The 20,967-nt window shown below is 60.6% G+C and overlaps 2 non-coding genes across 2 annotated transcripts; both read left to right on the top strand.

The window, feature by feature from the left end:
* The first annotated feature begins 8,316 nt into the window (after positions 1–8,316).
* Positions 8,317–8,435, top strand: LOC131862882 (5S ribosomal RNA). The gene has a single exon (XR_009361818.1). It is a non-coding gene; the product is annotated as a 5S ribosomal RNA (ribosomal RNA).
* Positions 8,436–16,239: 7,804 nt separating this feature from the next.
* Positions 16,240–16,358, top strand: LOC131862870 (5S ribosomal RNA). Its single transcript, XR_009361806.1, has one exon. It is a non-coding gene; the product is annotated as a 5S ribosomal RNA (ribosomal RNA).
* Positions 16,359–20,967: the final 4,609 nt, after the last annotated feature.

Genomic DNA, 20,967 nt, shown 5'->3' with positions numbered 1-20,967 from the left:
GCTAGACGGAAGAGGCTTCAGGGCCGCCTCGGAATGGTCCAAGCATCGAACGCGCTTGGGGCGACTACCAGTGACAACCCCTTATCCCGCGACGCGTCCGATACACAGATAGTTCCGAGGCGGCCGAGGAGCCTCACCGCATAGCAATCGGGGTGCGAGGCGAGGGATGCGGCGAGAAGGACCCAACGGCTAGACGGAAGAGGCTTCAGGGCCGCCTCGGAATGGTCCAAGCATCGGACGCGCTTGGGGCGACTACCAGTGACAACCCCTTATCCCGCGACGCGTCCGATACACAGATAGTTCCGAGGCGGCCGAGGAGCCTCACCGCATAGCAATCGGGGTGCGAGGCGAGGGATGCGGCGAGAAGGACCCAACGGCTAGACGGAAGAGGCTTCAGGGCCGCCTCGGAATGGTCCAAGCATCGGACGCGCTTGGGGCGACTACCAATGACAACCCCTTATCCCGCGACGCGTCCGATACACAGATAGTTCCGAGGCGGCCGAGGAGCCTCACCGCATAGCAATCGGGGTGCGAGGCGAGGGATGCGGCGAGAAGGACCCAACGGCTAGACGGAAGAGGCTTCAGGGCCGCCTCGGAATGGTCCAAGCATCGGACGCGCTTGGGGCGACTACCAGTGACAACCCCTTATCCCGCGACGCGTCCGATACACAGATAGTTCCGAGGCGGCCGAGGAGCCTCACCGCATAGCAATCGGGGTGCAAGGCGAGGGATGCGGCGAGAAGGACCCAACGGCTAGACGGAAGAGGCTTCAGGGCCGCCTCGGAATGGTCCAAGCATCGGACGCGCTTGGGGCGACTACCAGTGACAACCCCTTATCCCGCGACGCGTCCGATACACAGATAGTTCCGAGGCGGCCGAGGAGCCTCACCGCATAGCAATCGGGGTGCGAGGCGAGGGATGCGGCGAGAAGGACCCAACGGCTAGACGGAAGAGGCTTCAGGGCCGCCTCGGAATGGTCCAAGCATCGGACGCGCTTGGGGCGACTACCGTTGCCAACCCCTTATCCCGCGATGCGTCTGATACACAGATAGTTCCGAGGCGGCCGAGGAGCCTCACCGCATAGCAATCGGGTTGCGAGGCAGATTATTGGGAAGGGAACCCCCTGGGATGCGGCTCAAGCAGTGCCCAAAGGGACTGGAATGCGGAATCACATCGAGAGACCCAAATGCTATACGAGGGCTCAAATCGAATTATCGATTTGGCCACGACATGGACGCATCGGAACGACTACCTTTGCCGAACCACTCGCAATTGCATCCATACCGAAACCAATAGACATTTCCGTTAGAGCCCTCGCATAGCATTCGGGAATCTCGCATGCCCCTCTAAATCGACCAATGCTGGCGCTCAATGAAAATCCGAGCGCTACCACCGTTCGAGCGCCAGCATTGGTCGAGTTAGAGGGGCACGGGGGAGAATGCTCCAGTCAACACCTCCCCTATATAAGTTATTTGTCCGATTCTCGCACAACCGTAGTCTGCCTCGTCGAATCAAACAACGGTCCCAGATTCCGACTTCCGTTCCGTAGAGACCCAAAAGCTAGATGGAGGCTCGCAAGAAAGAGAGTCGGCGCATAGCAATCGGGTTTCTCGAACGTTTAGGGACCGAGCTCACTTGCGGATAGGGCAAAATCCGCCAAGCAACCCAAAAGCTAGACGGGGGCTCGAATCGAATCGCCTAGGCGGCCACAACAACGACGTGTTGGATCGACTACCAGTGCCAAACCATTCAGCAAGACTAGTCTGTGTCGAGGCCGGATAGAGATTCTCAGAGAGCGCCCGCATAGCATTTAGGAGACCTGCCGCGTCCCTCACACTCGACAAATGGTGGTGCACGTTTATAAATCCGAGCGATCCCAACCCTTTCAAGCACCAACATCGGTCGAGATAGAGGGGCACGGAGGGGGCTGCGTGAGACAACACAGTCCCCTATATAAGTTATTTGTCCGATTCTCACACATCCGAAGAATGGTCATCAAATCGGACAACAGCCCAAACTTCCGACTTCCGTCCCAGAAAGCCCAAGAGCTATCTAAAACGTTCATGGCCGGAACTCGATCGCGGCTATACCAGTCCGCCAAGCAACCCAAAAGCTAGACTGGAGCTCTAGTCGAATCACCTCTGTGGCCATTGCAAGGACGTGTTGGAGCGACTACCATTGCCGAACCATTCCGCAGGTCGAGTCCATACCAAGGCCGCATAGAGATTCACGATGAGCTCCTGCATAGCAATCAGGAGACTTGCCGTGTCCATCACAATCGATAAATCCTGGTGCAAGATTTTTGCATCCGAGCGCTCCAACCAGTCGAGCACCAGCATCAATCGACATAAATGGGCACGGGGGGAGGATGCTCGAGAACACTACCTCCCCTATATAAGTTATTTGTCCGATTCTCAAGCAGCCGAAGTCTGGTCATCGAATCGGGTCAAAGACCACAACTTCCGACTTTACCCACAATGCAAGTCATCGAATCGAACATCGGCCCCCGAGTCGGACTCCATGCGTATGTCAGGTCATCGGACCCAAATTCCGCCTTCCTGCGCATGGCGGGCCATCAATATCAACTCGGTCATCGGACCCAAACTCCGCCTTTTTGCGTATGGCACGCCTTCAAATCGGTCATCGGACCCAAATTCCGCCTTCCTGTGCATGGCGGGCCATCAACATCAACTCGGTCATCGGACCCAAATTCCGCCTTTCTGCGCATGGCACGCCATCAACTCGGTCATCGGACCCAAATTCCGCCTTCCTGCGCATGGCAGGTCATCGGACACAAATTCAGACCTCGCCAATATGCCTACGTATCGAATCGGTCATCGGACCCAACTTCCGACTTCATCCATACTGTAGGGTCTTTGAGGTTGGCGCGGTGCGCTCAACCCAGGGAGTCGACCCATCGAAGCATACACCTCCCCTATATAAGCTATTTGTCCGATTCCCACACCTGTGTAGTTTGCACCTCTGACCAGGACATCGACCCCAACTTCCGAACTCGACTGCAACGACGGCACCAGCGCCTTGGTGCGCACCTTGCGACGCACAGTCCCAACATTCGCCTTCCTGCACATGGCAGGTCATCGGACCCAAATTCCGACCTCGCGAGTATGCCTACATATCGAATCGGTCATCGGACCCAACTTCCGACTTCATCCATACCGTAGGGTCTTTGAGGTTGGCGCGGTGCGCTCAACCCGGGGAGTCGACCCAACGAAGCATACACCTCCCCTATATAAGCTATTTGTCCGATTCCCACACCTGTGTAGTTTGCACCTCCGATCAAGACATCGACCCCAACTTCCGAACTCGCCTCCAACGACCGAACCAGCGCCTTGGTGCGCACCTTGCAACGCACAGTGCCAACATTCGCCTTCCTGCACGTGGCAGGTCATCGGACCCAAATTCCGACCTCGCGAGTATGCCTACATATCGAATCGGTCATCGGACCCAACTTCCGACTTCATCCATACCGTAGGGTCTTTGAGGTTGGCGCGGTGCGCTCAACCCGGGGAGTCGACCCAACGAAGCATACACCTCCCCTATATAAGCTATTTGTCCGATTCCCACACCTGTGTAGCTTGCACCTCCGATCAGGACATCGACCCCAACTTCCGAACTCGACTAAAAAGACCGCACCAGCGCCTTGGTGTGCACCTTGCAACGCACAGTGTCAACATTCGCCTTCCTGCACATGGCAGGTCATCGGACCCAAATTCCGACCTCATGAGCATACCTACTAATCGAATCGGTCATCGGACCCAACTTCCGACTTCATCCATACCGTAGGGTCTTTGAGGTTGGCGCGGTGCGCTCAACCTGGGGAGTCGACCCATCGAAGCATACACCTCCCCTATATAAGCTATTTGTCCGATTCCGACACCTGTGTAGTTTGCACCTCCGCTCAGGACATCGACCCCAACTTCCGAACTCGCCTGCAACGACCGAACCAGCGCCTTGGTGCGCACCAAAAGTGCGCACTTTTGGAGGGCACTTTTGTGCGCTCCAAAGGTGCGCACTTTTGGAGGGCACTTTTCTGCGCTCCAAAGGTGCGCACTTTTGGAGGGCACTTTTTGGAGGGCACTTTTCTGCGCTCCAAAGGTGCGCACTTTTGGAGGGCACTTTTTGGAGGGCACTTTTCTGCGCTCCAAAGGTGCGCACTTTTGGAGGGCACTTTTTGGAGGGCACTTTTCTGCGCTCCAAAGGTGCGCACTTTTGGAGGGCACTTTTTGGAGGGCACTTTTCTGCGCTCCAAAGGTGCGCACTTTTGGAGGGCACTTTTTGGAGGGCACTTTTCTGCGCTCCAAAGGTGCGCACTTTTGGAGGGCACTTTTTGGAGGGCACTTTTCTGCGCTCCAAAGGTGCGCACTTTTGGAGGGCACTTTTTGGAGGGCACTTTTCTGCGCTCCAAAGGTGCGCACTTTTGGAGGGCACTTTTTGGAGGGCACTTTTCTGCGCTCCAAAGGTGCGCACTTTTGGAGGGCACTTTTTGGAGGGCACTTTTCTGCGCTCCAAAGGTGCGCACTTTTGGAGGGCACTTTTGTGCACTCCAAAGGTGCGCACTTTTGGAGGGCACTTTTCCTGTGCTCCAAAGGTGCACACCTAGGTGAGCACCTTCGACCACACCTTGTAGCACACCAAACTCTGACTTTCGACTTCATCCGCAATGCAGGGTCTTTGAGGTTGGCGCAATGCGCACAACCAGGGGAGTCGACCCATCAAACCCAACACCTCCCCTATATAAGCTATTTGTCTGATTCTCATACATGCGTAGCCTGCAGGAGCAATTAGGACATCGACCCCAACTTTCGGCTTCTAAACGAAAACAAGGTCTTTGAGGTTGGTGTAATGCGAACAACTAGGGGAGTCAACCCATCAAACCCAACACCTCCCCTATATAAGCTATTTGTCTGATTCTCATACATGTGTAGTCTACAGGAGCAATTAGGACATCGACCCCAACTTTTGACTTCTTAACGAAAACAAGGTCTTTGAGGTTGACGTAATGCGCACAACCAGGGGAGTCGACCCATCAAACCCAACACCTCCCCTATATAAGCTATTTGTCCGATTCTCATACATGTGTAGCCTGCAGGAGCCATTAGGACATTGACCCCAACTTTTGACTTCTTAACGAAAACAAGGTCTTTGAGGTTGGCGTAATGCGCACAACCAAGGGAGTTGACCCATCAAACCCAACACCTCCCCTATATAAGCTATTTGTCTGATTCTCATACATGTGTAGCCTGCAACAACGATTAGGACATCCACCCCAACTTCTGAATTCGTCTGCGTTGACCGCACCAAAGGTGCACGCCTTGGTGCTCACCAAAATCCGACTTCCGACTTCTTCTGCTATGCGGGGTCTTTGAGGTTGGCGCAGTGCGCACAACCAGGGGAGTCAACCCACCGAATGCAACACCTCCCCTATATAAGCTATTTGTCTGATTCTCATACATGCGTAGACTGCAGCAATGATTAGGACATCCACCCCAACTTTTGACTTCTTAAACAAGACAGGGTCTTTGAAGTTGGTGCAGTGCACACAACCAGGGGAGTCGACCCATCAAACGCAACACCTCCCCTATATAAAGCTATTTGTCCGATTCTCATACGTGTAGTCTGCAGCAGCGATTAGGACATCGACCCCAACTTCCGAATTCGTTTGCATTGACCGCACCAAAGGTGCACGCCTTGGTGTGCACCCTGGAGTGCACTTTGGTGCTCACCTCGGTGCACACTTTGGTGTGCACCTCGGTGTGCACCAAAGGTGCGCACCTTGGAGCGCACCAAAGGTGTACACTTTGGAGCGCACCACATAGGGTCTTTGAGAGGTTGGCGCAGTGCGCACACCAAGGTGGGTGTTGAGGTGCGTGCCGAGGTGGGTGGGTGCTAGGGTGCGCTCCATGGTGGGTGCCAGGGTGGGTGCGTGCTAGGGTGGATTCCAAAGAGGGTCATAGGGTGGGTGCCAAGGTGGGTTGGTGATATAGTGGGTTCAAAGGTGGGTACTAGGGTGGGTTCCAAGGTGGGTCACAAGTTGGGTGCCAGGATGCGTGGGTGTTAGGTTGGGTGCCAAGGTGGGCTCCTGCGTGGGTGGGTGCTAGGGTGGGTTTCAAGGTGGACGCGAGGGCGGGTGCCAAGGTGGGTAACAAGTTGGGTGTTAGGATGGGTGAGTGCTAGAGTGGGTGCCAAGGTGGGTGGGTGCTAAGGTGGATGCCAAGGTGGTTCACAGGGTGGGTGGGTTCTAGGGTGAGTTCCAAGGTGGGTCACAGGTTCAGTGCTAGGGTGGGTGTCAAGGCGGGTGTCGAGGTGCCTGGGTGCTAGGGTGTGGATGCCAATGTGGGTCATAGGGTGGGTACTAGGGTGGGCTGCAATGTGGGTGCCAAGGTGGGTAACATGCTCGGTGGGTTCTAAATTGGGTGCCAGGGTGGGTGTGCACCCACCTTGCCCGAGGTGGGTGCCAAGGTGCCAGTGTGGGTGGGTGCTAAGGTGGATGCCAAGGTGGGTGAGAAGGTGGGTGATAGGTTGAGTGGTAGGATGGGTGGGTGCCAAGATGGGTCACAGGGTGGGTGCAAGGGTGGGTAGGTGCTAGGGTTGGTGTCAGGGTGGGTGGGTGCTAGGTTGGGTTCCAAGGTGGGTGCGAGGGTGAGTGTCAAGGTGGGTCACAGGTTAGGTGCTAGGATGGGTGAGTGCTAGGGTGCAAAGGTGCCAGGGTGGGTGCTAGGATGGGTCGATGCTAGGGTGAGTGGCAAGGTGGGTCCACAAGTGTCAAGGTGGGTGCCGAGGTGGGTGCCAAGTCGGCGACTGCTATGGTGGATGCCAAGGTGGGTCACGGGGTGGGTGCCAAGTTGCTAGGTTGGGTTCCAAGGTGGGTGCCAACGTGGGTGCTAGGGTGCGTGGGTTAAAGGGTGTGTCACAACGTGGGTGCCAGGATGGGTGCGCACCCACACTGGCCAAGACGGGTGCGGGTGCAAGGTTGGGTTCCAAGCCCGGTCACAGGCTGGGTGCTAGGATGGGTGGGTGCCAAGGTGGGCACCAGGGTGGGTGCACCCACCCTGGCCAAGGTGGGTCACGGGGTGGGTCCTAGGGTGGGTAACGGGGTGGGTACTAAGGTGCGTGCCAAGGTGGGTCATAGGGTGGGTGCCAAGGTGGGCACCAGGGTGGGTGTGCACCAACCCTAGCCAGGGTAGGTCACGGGGTGGTTGTCGGGGTGGGCGTCAAGGAGCCAAGGTGGGTGGCAAGTAGCCAAGTTGCGTGCCAAGGTGGGTGTCGGGGTGGGTGCCAAGGATCCAAGGTGGGTGCCAAGGAACCAAGGTGGGTGTCTGGGTGGGTGCCGAGGTGGGAGCCAGGGTGGGTCCCAAGGTGAGTGCAAAGGTGGGTGCCAGGGTCAAGGTGAGTGCCAATGTGGGTTCCAAGGTGCCAGGGTCAGGGTGAGTGCCAATGTGGGTTCAAAGGTGCTAAGTTGGGTGCGAGGTTGGGTGCGAGGGTGGGTGGGTGCCAAGGTGTGCTAGGTGGAAGCCCGGGTGGGTCGGCATCCCATGGGTGTCGAGTTGGGTGCCTGATGGGTGCTTCTTGTCAAGTTTTAGTCGTCGGGACTCATTTCGAGCCTTAGAGGTCGTTTCTTGTCCGGTTGCCCTGTCTTCGACCTGGGAACCCAATTTTGGTCCTCGGGTCCCATTTTTTTTTGTCTCGCATCCCACTTTTGGCCTGTGGCCTTTTCGGGGTCGATTCTCGTTTTGGGCATCAGAGCATGTTTCTTCTCCTAAAACCCAATATTTGTTTATTAAGTCTCAGAACACATTTTTGTTCTCGTGGACCCATCATGGGTCTTGGAACGCATTTGTGGTCCTTGGGTCCCATTTTGCATCCCGAAACTTGTGTTTTGGTGCTTGATCCCTATTTTGGGTGCCCACCTTGCACCAAGTGCGCACCCGGGGCAAACCGAGCGCCTTGGTGCACCGGGGCAAGATCGAGCGTGCACCCGAGGCGCCCCGAACATGCACCAAGGTGCACTCGGCCCACATGTGAGCGCAGGTCGTTGCGCCCGAGGTGGTGTGTGGGCACCGCGTTGCAGACGGGACACTGCACGCACACGACGCCCCCTCCAGGTGCACGCACGTAGGCCGGGCCGGGTGCACACCCGACGCCCTAGCAAGGTGCGCGCACCCGGGCAGGGCTCACACTTGGCGAACGGGGCGCACTTCGCGAGGGAGGGTGTGCACCTCGACGGGGGTGGGTGGCCGGGGTGGATTCGCACGTGGGTCGCGGTTTGCTAAGTACACACTGCGACAAGCTCATAACGGGTGCGATCATACCAACATTAGTGCACCGGATCCCATCAGAACTCCGCAGTTAAGCGCGCTTGGGCCGGAGTAGTACTGGGATGGGTGACCTCCCGGGAAGTCCCGGTGTTGCACCCTTTTTTAGTTTTTCGCCGGGCGTCGCAATGCTATTTGAATAAACCTTTTGCCCGTTTGCGTTCTCGTCGGGGCCGGGCCGGGCCGGGGTGCGCTGCCCGCACTACCGCGCGCGCGGGGGCGACACCGAGCGCGCACCCGAGGCGCCCCGAGCACACAGGCCACGGTGCAACCCGGGCGTTGTGCGCGCACCCCGGTGCGCCCGAGGTGCTGCGCGCGCACCCAGGTGAAATCGGTGTGCACCTCGGCCAGTGCGCGCTCGGTCGAGTCGCGCACGTTGGCCAAGGTGCACGGTGATGTTTCTTACTCTAAGGTTCCGCACCAGACGCCCGGGACAGGTGAGCGAAGCTGGGCGGGGCCGGGTGCGCGGCCGAGGCAGGTGCACGCAGCTGGAGAGAGCTTTGGAGCACACTTCGGAGCGCACCAATGATGCGCTCCATTCAAAAGTTTCCTGAAAAGGCAAAAAAAGTTGAGATTATAGAATTTCCCACTTGAGAGATTGTAAAAAAAAAAAATTTAAAATGAAGGAAATGCGGGTGCCAAGGTGTGCGCAGCCCAGCCAAGGTGTGCGCACCAAGGCGCCCACCCTGGCGAAGGTGCACGCAAGGTGCGCACCCGAGGCAAACCGGACAATTAACCCAACTTTCGACTTCGCGCGCACCTTGGAGCGCACTTCGGAGCGCTCCTTGGTGCGCACCAATCTTGGGCACCTCGGAGTGCACCATGGCGCCCACCAAGGTGCGCACCCGGGGCAAACCGAGCTCCGACTTCGTGCGCACCTTGGAGCGCACGAAAGGTGCGCACCATGGCGCCCACCAAGGTGCGCAGCCCAGCCAAGGCGTGCGCATCAAGGTGCGCACCCTGGCGAAGGTGCGCACCCGGGGCAAACCGAGCTCCGACTTCGTGCGCACCTTGGAGCGCACAAAAGGTGCGCAACCCAGCCAAGGTGTGCGCACCCCGGTCAAACCGAGCTCCGAATCGTGCGCACCAGAGGTGCACGCCATCGTGCGCACCTTGGAGCACACTTCGGAGCCCTCCTTGGTGCGCGCCGATGTTGCGCACCTCGGAGCGCACCCGGGGAAAGCAATGCAATTAACCCGACTTTCGACTTCGTGGGCACCTCGGAGCGCTCTCGGGTTCGCACCTCGGAGCACACCGAGGTGCGCACCTTTGATGCGCTGCCTTCACCAATTTCCAGAAAAGGCAAGAAAACATTGAGAAGGTGTGCGCACCGAGGTGCCCACCCTGGCGAAGGTGCACGCGAGGTGCGCACCCGGGGCAAACCGGGCTCCGACTTCGTGCACGCCGCACCTTGGAGCACACTTCGGAGCGCTCCTTGGTGCGCACCAGGGCGCGCAACCCAGCCGAGGTGCCCACCCCGGCGAAGGTGCACGCGAGGTGCGCACCCGGGGCAAACCGGGCTCCGACTTCGTGCACGCCATGGTGCCCACCGCGGCGAAGGTGCACGCGAGGTGCGCACCCGGGGCAAACCGGGCTCCGACTTCGTGCACGCCGCACCTTGGAGCACACTTCGGAGCGCTCCTTGGTGCGCACCATGGTGCCCACCAGGGCGCGCAACCCCGCCGAAGGTGCACGCGAGGTGCGCACCCGGGGCAAACCGGGCTCCGACTTCGTGCACGCCGCACCTTGGAGCACACTTCGGAGCGCTCCTTGGTGCGCACCATGGTGCCCACCAGGGCGCGCAACCCCGCCGAAGGTGCACGCGAGGTGCGCACCCGGGGCAAACCGGGCTCCGACTTCGTGCACGCCATGGTGCGCACCGCGGCGAAGGTGCGCACCCGGGGCAAACCGGGCTCCGACTTCGTGCACGCCGCACCTTGGAGCACACTTCGGAGCGCTCCTTGGTGCGCACCAGGGCGCGCAACCCAGCCGAGGTGCCCACCCCGGCGAAGGTGCACGCGAGGTGCGTACCCGGGGCAAACCGGGCTCCGACTTCGTGCACGCCGCACCTTGGAGCACACTTCGGAGCGCTCCTTGGTGCGCACCATGGTGCCCACCAGGCCGCGCAACCCAGCCAAGGTGTGCGCACCAAGGTGCACGCGAGGTGCGCACCCGGGGCAAACCGGGGTCCGACTTCGTGCACGCCGCACCTTGGAGCACACATCGGGGCGCTCCCGGGTTCGCACCGGCGTTGCGCACCGTGGTGGGCACCTCGGAGCACACCAAGGTGGGCAGCGAGGTGCGCACCTTTGATGCGATGCCTTCACTAATTTCCATAAAAGGCAAAAAAAAAACGAGATTTTAAAATTTCCGTTTTGAAAGATAGTGAGAAAAAGGGAATGCTGGTGCCATCTTGAGCCCGCCCTGGTGCGCAGCCCAGCCAAGGTGTGCGCACCAAGGTGCCCACCCTGGCGAAGGTGCGCGCCCGGGCAATTAACCCAACTTCCAACTTCGCGCGCGCCAGGGTGGGAGCGCACCCAACAACCGGGCCTGGGAAGAGCCAATGCGAGAAACCCCACCAAACGCTCTGACAAAAAAAGAGGGGGCGCTCCAGTAACCCCGCTTCGGAGCGCACCCTGGGCAAACCCAGCCAAGGTGCCCACCCCGGCCAAGGTGCAGGCGAGGTGCGCACCCGGGGCAAACCGGGCTCCGACAACGTGCACGCCGCACCTTGGAGCACACTTCGTAGCGCTCCCGGGTGCGCACCTCAGAGCACACCAAGGTGGGCAGCGAGGTGCGCACCTTTGATGCGCTGCCTTCACTAATTTCCAGAAAAGGCAAAAAAAAAAGGAGATTTTAAAATTTCCGTTTTGAAAGATAGTGAAAAAAACGGAACGCGCGTGCCATCTTGAGCCCGCCCTGGTGCGCAGCCCAGGTAAGGTGCCCACCCTGGCAAAGGTGCGCACCCGGGCAATTAACCCTACTTCCGACTTCGTGCGCGCCAGGGTGGCAACCGGGCCTCGGAAGAGCCAATGCGAGAAACCCCACCAAACGCTCCGACAAAAAAAGAGGCGGCGCTCCAATAACCCCGCTTCGGAGCGCAGCCGGGGCAAACCCAGCCAAGGTGCCCACCCCGACGAAGGTGCACGCGAGGTGCGCACCCGGGGCAAACCGGGCTCCGACAACGTGCACGCAGCACCTTGGAGCACACTTCGAAGCACTCCCGGGTGCCCACCGGCGTTGCGCACCGTGGTGGGCAGCGAGGTGCGCACCTTTGATGCGCTGCCTTCACTAATTTCCAGAAAAAGGCAAACAAAAATGAGATTTTAAAATTTCCGTTTTGAAAGATAGTGAAAAAAAAGGAACGCGGGTGCCATCTTGAGCCCGCCCTGGTGCGCAGCCCAGGCAAGGCATGCGCACCAAGGTGCCCACCCGAGGTGCACACGCGGGGCAAACCGGGCTCCGACTTCGTGCAGGCCGCACCTTGGAGCACACTTCGGAGCGCTCCTTGGTGCGCACCATGGTGCCCACCAGGGCGCGCAACCCAGCCAAGGTCTGCACACCAAGGTGCCCACCCCGGCGAAGGTGCACGCGAGGTGCGCACCCGGGGCAAACCGGGCTCCGACTTCGTGCACGCCATGGTGCCCACCGCGGCGAAGGTGCACGCGAGGTGCGCACCCGGGGCAAACCGGGCTCCGACTTCGTGCACGCCGCACCTTGGAGCACACTTCGGAGCGCTCCTTGGTGCGCACCATGGTGCCCACCAGGGCGCGCAACCCAGCCAAGGTGTGCGCACCAAGGTGCACGCGAGGTGCGCACCCGGGGCAAACCGGGGTCCGACTTCGTGCACGCCGCACCTTGGAGCACACATCGGAGCGCTCCCAGGTTCGCACCAGCGTTGCGCACCTTTGATGCGCTGCCTTCACTAATTTCCAGAAAAGGCAAAAAAAAACGATATTTTAAAATTTCCGTTCTGAAAGATAGTGAAAAAAACGGAACGCGGGTGCCATCTTGAGCCCTTCCTGGTGCGCAGCCCAGGCAAGTTGTGCGCACCAAGGTGCCCACCCTGGCGGAGGTGCGCGCCCGGGGCAAACCGGGCTCCGACTTCGTGCACTGCATGGTGCCCACCAAGGCGCGCAACCCAGCCAAGGTGCCCACCGCAGCGAAGGTGCACGCGAGGTGCACACCCGGGGCAAACCGGGCTCCGACTTCGTGCACGCCGCACCTTGGAGCACACTTCAGAGCGCTCCTTGGTGCGCACCAGGGCGCGCAACCCAGCCGAGGTGCCCACCCCGGCGAAGGTGCACGCGAGGTGCGCACCCGGGGCAAACCGGGCTCCGACTTCGTGCACGCCATGGTGCCCACCGCGGCGAAGGTGCGCACCCGGGGCAAACCGGGCTCCGACTTCGTGCACGCCGCACCTTGGAGCACACTTCGGAGCGCTCCTTGGTGCGCACCATGGTGCCCACCAGGCCGCGCAACCCAGCCAAGGTGTGCGCACCAAGGTGCACGCGAGGTGCGCACCCGGGGCAAACCGGGGTCCGACTTCGTGCACGCCGCACCTTGGAGCACACATCGGGGCGCTCCCGGGTTCGCACCGGCGTTGCGCACCGTGGTGGGCACCTCGGAGCACACCAAGGTGGGCAGCGAGGTGCGCACCTTTGATGCGATGCCTTCACTAATTTCCATAAAAGGCAAAAAAAAAACGAGATTTTAAAATTTCCGTTTTGAAAGATAGTGAGAAAAAGGGAATGCTGGTGCCATCTTGAGCCCGCCCTGGTGCGCAGCCCAGCCAAGGTTTGCGCACCAAGGTGCCCACCCTGGCGAAGGTGCGCGCCCGGGCAATTAACCCAACTTCCAACTTCGCGCGCGCCAGGGTGGGAGCGCACCCAACAACCGGGCCTGGGAAGAGCCAATGCGAGAAACCCCACCAAACTCTCTGACAAAAAAAGAGGGGGCGCTCCAGTAACCCCGCTTCGGAGCGCACCCTGGGCAAACCCAGCCAAGGTGCCCACCCCGGCCAAGGTGCAGGCGAGGTGCGCACCCGGGGCAAACCGGGCTCCGACAACGTGCACGCCGCACCTTGGAGCACACTTCGTAGCGCTCCCGGGTGCGCACCTCAGAGCACACCAAGGTGGGCAGCGAGGTGCGCACCTTTGATGCGCTGCCTTCACTAATTTCCAGAAAAGGCAAAAAAAAAAGGAGATTTTAAAATTTCCGTTTTGAAAGATAGTGAAAAAAACGGAACGCGCGTGCCATCTTGAGCCCGCCCTGGTGCGCAGCCCAGGTAAGGTGCCACCCTGGCAAAGGTGCGCACCCGGGCAATTAACCCTACTTCCGACTTCGTGCGCGCCAGGGTGGCAACCGGGCCTCGGAAGAGCCAATGCGAGAAACCCCACCAAACGCTCCGACAAAAAAAGAGGCGGCGCTCCAATAACCCCGCTTCGGAGCGCAGCCGGGGCAAACCAAGCCAAGGTGCCCACCCCGACGAAGGTGCACGCGAGGTGCGCACCCGGGGCAAACCGGGCTCCGACAACGTGCACGCAGCACCTTGGAGCACACTTCGAAGCACTCCCGGGTGCCCACCGGCGTTGCGCACCGTGGTGGGCAGCGAGGTGCGCACCTTTGATGCGCTGCCTTCACTAATTTCCAGAAAAAGGCAAAAAAAAATGAGATTTTAAAATTTCCGTTTTGAAAGATAGTGAAAAAAAAGGAACGCGGGTGCCATCTTGAGCCCGCCCTGGTGCGCAGCCCAGGCAAGGCATGCGCACCAAGGTGCCCACCCGAGGTGCACACCCGGGGCAAACCGGGCTCCGACTTCGTGCAGGCCGCACCTTGGAGCACACTTCGGAGCGCTCCTTGGTGCGCACCATGGTGCCCACCAGGGCGCACCCGGGGCAAACCGGGCTCCGACTTCGTGCACGCCGCACCTTGGAGCACACATCGGAGCGCTCCCAGGTTCGCACCAGCGTTGCGCACCTTTGATGCGCTGCCTTCACTAATTTCCAGAAAAGGCAAAAAAAAACGATATTTTAAAATTTCCGTTCTGAAAGATAGTGAAAAAAACGGAACGCGGGTGCCATCTTGAGCCCTTCCTGGTGCGCAGCCCAGGCAAGTTGTGCGCACCAAGGTGCCCACCCTGGCGGAGGTGCGCGCCCGGGGCAAACCGGGCTCCGACTTCGTGCACTGCATGGTGCCCACCAAGGCGCGCAACCCAGCCAAGGTGCCCACCGCAGCGAAGGTGCACGCGAGGTGCGCACCCGAGGTGCACACCCGGGGCAAACCGGGCTCCGACTTCGTGCACGCCGCACCTTGGAGCACACTTCAGAGCGCTCCTTGGTACGCACCAGGGCGCGCAACCCAGCCAAGGTGCTCACCCCGGCGAAGGTGCACGCGAGGTGCGCACCCGGGGCAAACCGGGCTCGAACTTCGTGCACGCCGCACCTTGGAGCACACATCGGAGCGCTCCCGGGTTCGCACCAGCATTGCGCACCTTTGATGCGCTGCCTTCACTAATTTCCAGAAAAGGCAAAAAAAAGAAAAAAATGAGATTTTAAAATTTCCGTTTTGAAAGATAGTGAAAAAAACGGAACGCGGGTGCCATCTTGAGCCCGCCCTGGTGTGCAGCCCAGGCAAGTTGTGCGCACCAAGGCACCCACCCTGGCCAAGGTGGGTCACGGGGTGGGTCCTAGGGTGGGTAACGGGGTGGGTACTAAGGTGCGTGCCAAGGTGGGTCATAGGGTGGGTGCCAAGGTGGGCACCAGGGTGGGTGTGCACCAACCCTAGCCAGGGTAGGTCACGGGGTGGTTGTCGGGGTGGGCGTCAAGGAGCCAAGGTGGGTGGCAAGTAGCCAAGTTGCGTGCCAAGGTGGGTGTCGGGGTGGGTGCCAAGGATCCAAGGTGGGTGCCAAGGAACCAAGGTGGGTGTCTGGGTGGGTGCCGAGGTGGGAGCCAGGGTGGGTCCCAAGGTGAGTGCAAAGGTGGGTGCCAGGGTCAAGGTGAGTGCCAATGTGGGTTCCAAGGTGCCAGGGTCAGGGTGAGTGCCAATGTGGGTTCAAAGGTGCTAAGTTGGGTGCGAGGTTGGGTGCGAGGGTGGGTGGGTGCCAAGGTGTGCTAGGTGGAAGCCCGGGTGGGTCGGCATCCCATGGGTGTCGAGTTGGGTGCCTGATGGGTGCTTCTTGTCAAGTTTTAGTCGTCGGGACTCATTTCGAGCCTTAGAGGTCGTTTCTTGTCCGGTTGCCCTGTCTTCGACCTGGGAACCCAATTTTGGTCCTCGGGTCCCATTTTTTTTTGTCTCGCATCCCACTTTTGGCCTGTGGCCTTTTCGGGGTCGATTCTCGTTTTGGGCATCAGAGCATGTTTCTTCTCCTAAAACCCAATATTTGTTTATTAAGTCTCGGAACACATTTTTGTTCTCGTGGACCCATCATGGGTCTTGGAACGCATTTGTGGTCCTTGGGTCCCATTTTGCATCCCGAAACTTGTGTTTTGGTGCTTGATCCCTATTTTGGGTGCCCACCTTGCACCAAGTGCGCACCCGGGGCAAACCGAGCGCCTTGGTGCACCGGGGCAAGATCGAGCGTGCACCCGAGGCGCCCCGAACATGCACCAAGGTGCACTCGGCCCACATGTGAGCGCAGGTCGTTGCGCCCGAGGTGGTGTGTGGGCACCGCGTTGCAGACGGGACACTGCACGCACACGACGCCCCCTCCAGGTGCACGCACGTAGGCCGGGCCGGGTGCACACCCGACGCCCTAGCAAGGTGCGCGCACCCGGGCAGGGCTCACACTTGGCGAACGGGGCGCACTTCGCGAGGGAGGGTGTGCACCTCGACGGGGGTGGGTGGCCGGGGTGGATTCGCACGTGGGTCGCGGTTTGCTAAGTACACACTGCGACAAGCTCATAACGGGTGCGATCATACCAGCGTTAGTGCACCGGATCCCATCAGAACTCCGCAGTTAAGCGCGCTTGGGCCGGAGTAGTACTGGGATGGGTGACCTCCCGGGAAGTCCCGGTGTTGCACCCTTTTTTAGTTTTTCGCCGGGCGTCGCAATGCTATTTGAATAAACCTTTTGCCCGTTTGCGTTCTCGTCGGGGCCGGGCCGGGCCGGGGTGCGCTGCCCGCACTACCGCGCGCGCGGGGGGCGACACCGAGCGCGCACCCGAGGCGCCCCGAGCACACAGGCCACGGTGCAACCCGGGCGTTGTGCGCGCACCCCGGTGCGCCCGAGGTGCTGCGCGCGCACCCAGGTGAAATCGGTGTGCACCTCGGCCAGTGCGCGCTCGGTCGAGTCGCGCACGTTGGCCAAGGTGCACGGTGATGTTTCTTACTCTAAGGTTCCGCACCAGACGCCCGGGACAGGTGAGCGATGCTGGGCGGGGCCGGGTGCGCGGCCGGGGCAGGTGCACGCAGCTGGAGAGAGCTTTGGAGCACACTTCGGAGCGCACCAATGATGCGCTCCATTCAAAAGTTTCCTGAAAAGGCAAAAAAAGTTGAGATTATAGAATTTCCCACTTGAGAGATTGTAAAAAAAAAAAATTTAAAATGAAGGAAACGCGGGTGCCAAGGTGTGCGCAGCCCAGCCAAGGTGTGCGCACCAAGGCGCCCACCCTGGCGAAGGTGCACGCAAGGTGCGCACCCGAGGCAAACCGGACAATTAACCCAACTTTCGACTTCGCGCGCACCTTGGAGCGCACTTCAGAGCGCTCCTTGGTGCGCACCAATCTTGGGCACCTCGGAGTGCACCATGGCGCCCACCAAGGTGCGCACCCGGGGCAAACCGAGCTCCGACTTCGTGCGCACCTTGGAGCGCACGAAAGGTGCGCACCATGGCGCCCACCAAGGTGCGCAGCCCAGCCAAGGCGTGCGCATCAAGGTGCGCACCCTGGCGAAGGTGCGCACCCGGGGCAAACCGAGCTCCGACTTCGTGCGCACCTTGGAGCGCACAAAAGGTGCGCAACCCAGCCAAGGTGTGCGCACCCCGGTCAAACCGAGCTCCGAATCGTGCGCACCAGAGGTGCACGCCATCGTGCGCACCTTGGAGCACACTTCGGAGCCCTCCTTGGTGCGCGCCGATGTTGCGCACCTCGGAGCGCACCCGGGGAAAACAATGCAATTAACCCGACTTTCGACTTCGTGGGCACCTCGGAGCGCTCTCGGGTTCGCACCTCGGAGCACACCGAGGTGCGCACCTTTGATGCGCTGCCTTCACCAATTTCCAGAAAAGGCAAGAAAACATTGAGAAGGTGTGCGCACCGAGGTGCCCACCCTGGCGAAGGTGCACGCGAGGTGCGCACCCGGGGCAAACCGGGCTCCGACTTCGTGCACGCCGCACCTTGGAGCACACTTCGGAGCGCTCCTTGGTGCGCACCAGGGCGCGCAACCCAGCCGAGGTGCCCACCCCGGCGAAGGTGCACGCGAGGTGCGCACCCGGGGCAAACCGGGCTCCGACTTCGTGCACGCCATGGTGCCCACCGCGGCGAAGGTGCACGTGAGGTGCGCACCCGGGGCAAACCGGGCTCCGACTTCGTGCACGCCGCACCTTGGAGCACACTTCGGAGCGCTCCTTGGTGCGCACCATGGTGCCCACCAGGGCGCGCAACCCCGCCGAAGGTGCACGCGAGGTGCGCACCCGGGGCAAACCGGGCTCCGACTTCGTGCACGCCGCACCTTGGAGCACACTTCGGAGCGCTCCTTGGTGCGCACCATGGTGCCCACCAGGGCGCGCAACCCCGCCGAAGGTGCACGCGAGGTGCGCACCCGGGGCAAACCGGGCTCCGACTTCGTGCACGCCATGGTGCGCACCGCGGCGAAGGTGCGCACCCGGGGCAAACCGGGCTCCGACTTCGTGCACGCCGCACCTTGGAGCACACTTCGGAGCGCTCCTTGGTGCGCACCAGGGCGCGCAACCCAGCCGAGGTGCCCACCCCGGCGAAGGTGCACGCGAGGTGCGTACCCGGGGCAAACCGGGCTCCGACTTCGTGCACGCCGCACCTTGGAGCACACTTCGGAGCGCTCCTTGGTGCGCACCATGGTGCCCACCAGGCCGCGCAACCCAGCCAAGGTGTGCGCACCAAGGTGCACGCGAGGTGCGCACCCGGGGCAAACCGGGGTCCGACTTCGTGCACGCCGCACCTTGGAGCACACATCGGGGCGCTCCCGGGTTCGCACCGGCGTTGCGCACCGTGGTGGGCACCTCGGAGCACACCAAGGTGGGCAGCGAGGTGCGCACCTTTGATGCGATGCCTTCACTAATTTCCATAAAAGGCAAAAAAAAAACGAGATTTTAAAATTTCCGTTTTGAAAGATAGTGAGAAAAAGGGAATGCTGGTGCCATCTTGAGCCCGCCCTGGTGCGCAGCCCAGCCAAGGTGTGCGCACCAAGGTGCCCACCCTGGCGAAGGTGCGCGCCCGGGCAATTAACCCAACTTCCAACTTCGCGCGCGCCAGGGTGGGAGCGCACCCAACAACCGGGCCTGGGAAGAGCCAATGCGAGAAACCCCACCAAACGCTCTGACAAAAAAAGAGGGGGCGCTCCAGTAACCCCGCTTCGGAGCGCACCCTGGGCAAACCCAGCCAAGGTGCCCACCCCGGCCAAGGTGCAGGCGAGGTGCGCACCCGGGGCAAACCGGGCTCCGACAACGTGCACGCCGCACCTTGGAGCACACTTCGTAGCGCTCCCGGGTGCGCACCTCAGAGCACACCAAGGTGGGCAGCGAGGTGCGCACCTTTGATGCGCTGCCTTCACTAATTTCCAGAAAAGGCAAAAAAAAAAGGAGATTTTAAAATTTCCGTTTTGAAAGATAGTGAAAAAAACGGAACGCGCGTGCCATCTTGAGCCCGCCCTGGTGCGCAGCCCAGGTAAGGTGCCCACCCTGGCAAAGGTGCGCACCCGGGCAATTAACCCTACTTCCGACTTCGTGCGCGCCAGGGTGGCAACCGGGCCTCGGAAGAGCCAATGCGAGAAACCCCACCAAACGCTCCGACAAAAAAAGAGGCGGCGCTCCAATAACCCCGCTTCGGAGCGCAGCCGGGGCAAACCCAGCCAAGGTGCCCACCCCGACGAAGGTGCACGCGAGGTGCGCACCCGGGGCAAACCGGGCTCCGACAACGTGCACGCAGCACCTTGGAGCACACTTCGAAGCACTCCCGGGTGCCCACCGGCGTTGCGCACCGTGGTGGGCAGCGAGGTGCGCACCTTTGATGCGCTGCCTTCACTAATTTCCAGAAAAAGGCAAAAAAAAATGAGATTTTAAAATTTCCGTTTTGAAAGATAGTGAAAAAAAAGGAACGCGGGTGCCATCTTGAGCCCGCCCTGGTGCGCAGCCCAGGCAAGGCATGCGCACCAAGGTGCCCACCCGAGGTGCACACCCGGGGCAAACCGGGCTCCGACTTCGTGCAGGCCGCACCTTGGAGCACACTTCGGAGCGCTCCTTGGTGCGCACCATGGTGCCCACCAGGGCGCGCAACCCAGCCAAGGTCTGCACACCAAGGTGCCCACCCCGGCGAAGGTGCACGCGAGGTGCGCACCCGGGGCAAACCGGGCTCCGACTTCGTGCACGCCATGGTGCCCACCGCGGCGAAGGTGCACGCGAGGTGCGCACCCGGGGCAAACCGGGCTCCGACTTCGTGCACGCCGCACCTTGGAGCACACTTCGGAGCGCTCCTTGGTGCGCACCATGGTGCCCACCAGGGCGCGCAACCCAGCCAAGGTGTGCGCACCAAGGTGCACGCGAGGTGCGCACCCGGGGCAAACCGGGGTCCGACTTCGTGCACGCCACACCTTGGAGCACACATCGGAGCGCTCCCAGGTTCGCACCAGCGTTGCGCACCTTTGATGCGCTGCCTTCACTAATTTCCAGAAAAGGCAAAAAAAAACGAGATTTTAAAATTTCCGTTCTGAAAGATAGTGAAAAAAACGGAACGCGGGTGCCATCTTGAGCCCTTCCTGGTGCGCAGCCCAGGCAAGTTGTGCGCACCAAGGTGCCCACCCTGGCGGAGGTGCGCGCCCGGGGCAATCCGGGCTCCGACTTCGTGCACTGCATGGTGCCCACCAAGGCGCGCAACCCAGCCAAGGTGCCCACCGCAGCGAAGGTGCACGCGAGGTGCGCACCCGAGGTGCACACCCGGGGCAAACCGGGCTCCGACTTCGTGCACGCCGCACCTTGGAGCACACTTCAGAGCGCTCCTTGGTGCGCACCAGGGCGCGCAACCCAACCAAGGTCTGCACACCAAGGTGCTCACCCCGGCGAAGGTGCACGCGAGGTGCGCACCCGGGGCAAACCGGGCTCGGACTTCGTGCACGCCGCACCTTGGAGCACACATCGGAGCGCTCCCGGGTTCGCACCAGCATTGCGCACCTTTGATGCGCTGCCTTCACTAATTTCCAGAAAAGGCAAAAAAAAAAAAAAAAAAACGAGATTTTAAAATTTCCGTTTTGAAAGATAGTGAAAAAAACGGAACGCGGGTGCCATCTTGAGCCCGCCCTGGCGAAGGTGCGCACCCGAGGCAAACCGGGCAATTAACCCAACTTCCGATTTCGTGCACGCCAGGGTGGGTGCGCACCCAACAACCGGGCCTGGGAAGCCCCAATGCGAGAAACCCCACCAAACGCTCGGACAAAAAAAGAGGGGCCG

Source organism: Cryptomeria japonica, unplaced genomic scaffold (genome assembly GCF_030272615.1).
Source record: "Cryptomeria japonica unplaced genomic scaffold, Sugi_1.0 HiC_scaffold_52, whole genome shotgun sequence".
Classification (NCBI taxonomy): Eukaryota; Viridiplantae; Streptophyta; class Pinopsida; order Cupressales; family Cupressaceae; genus Cryptomeria; species Cryptomeria japonica.
The sequence above is the reverse complement of the archived record's forward strand: the minus strand, read 5'-3'. Positions and strand labels throughout refer to the sequence as shown.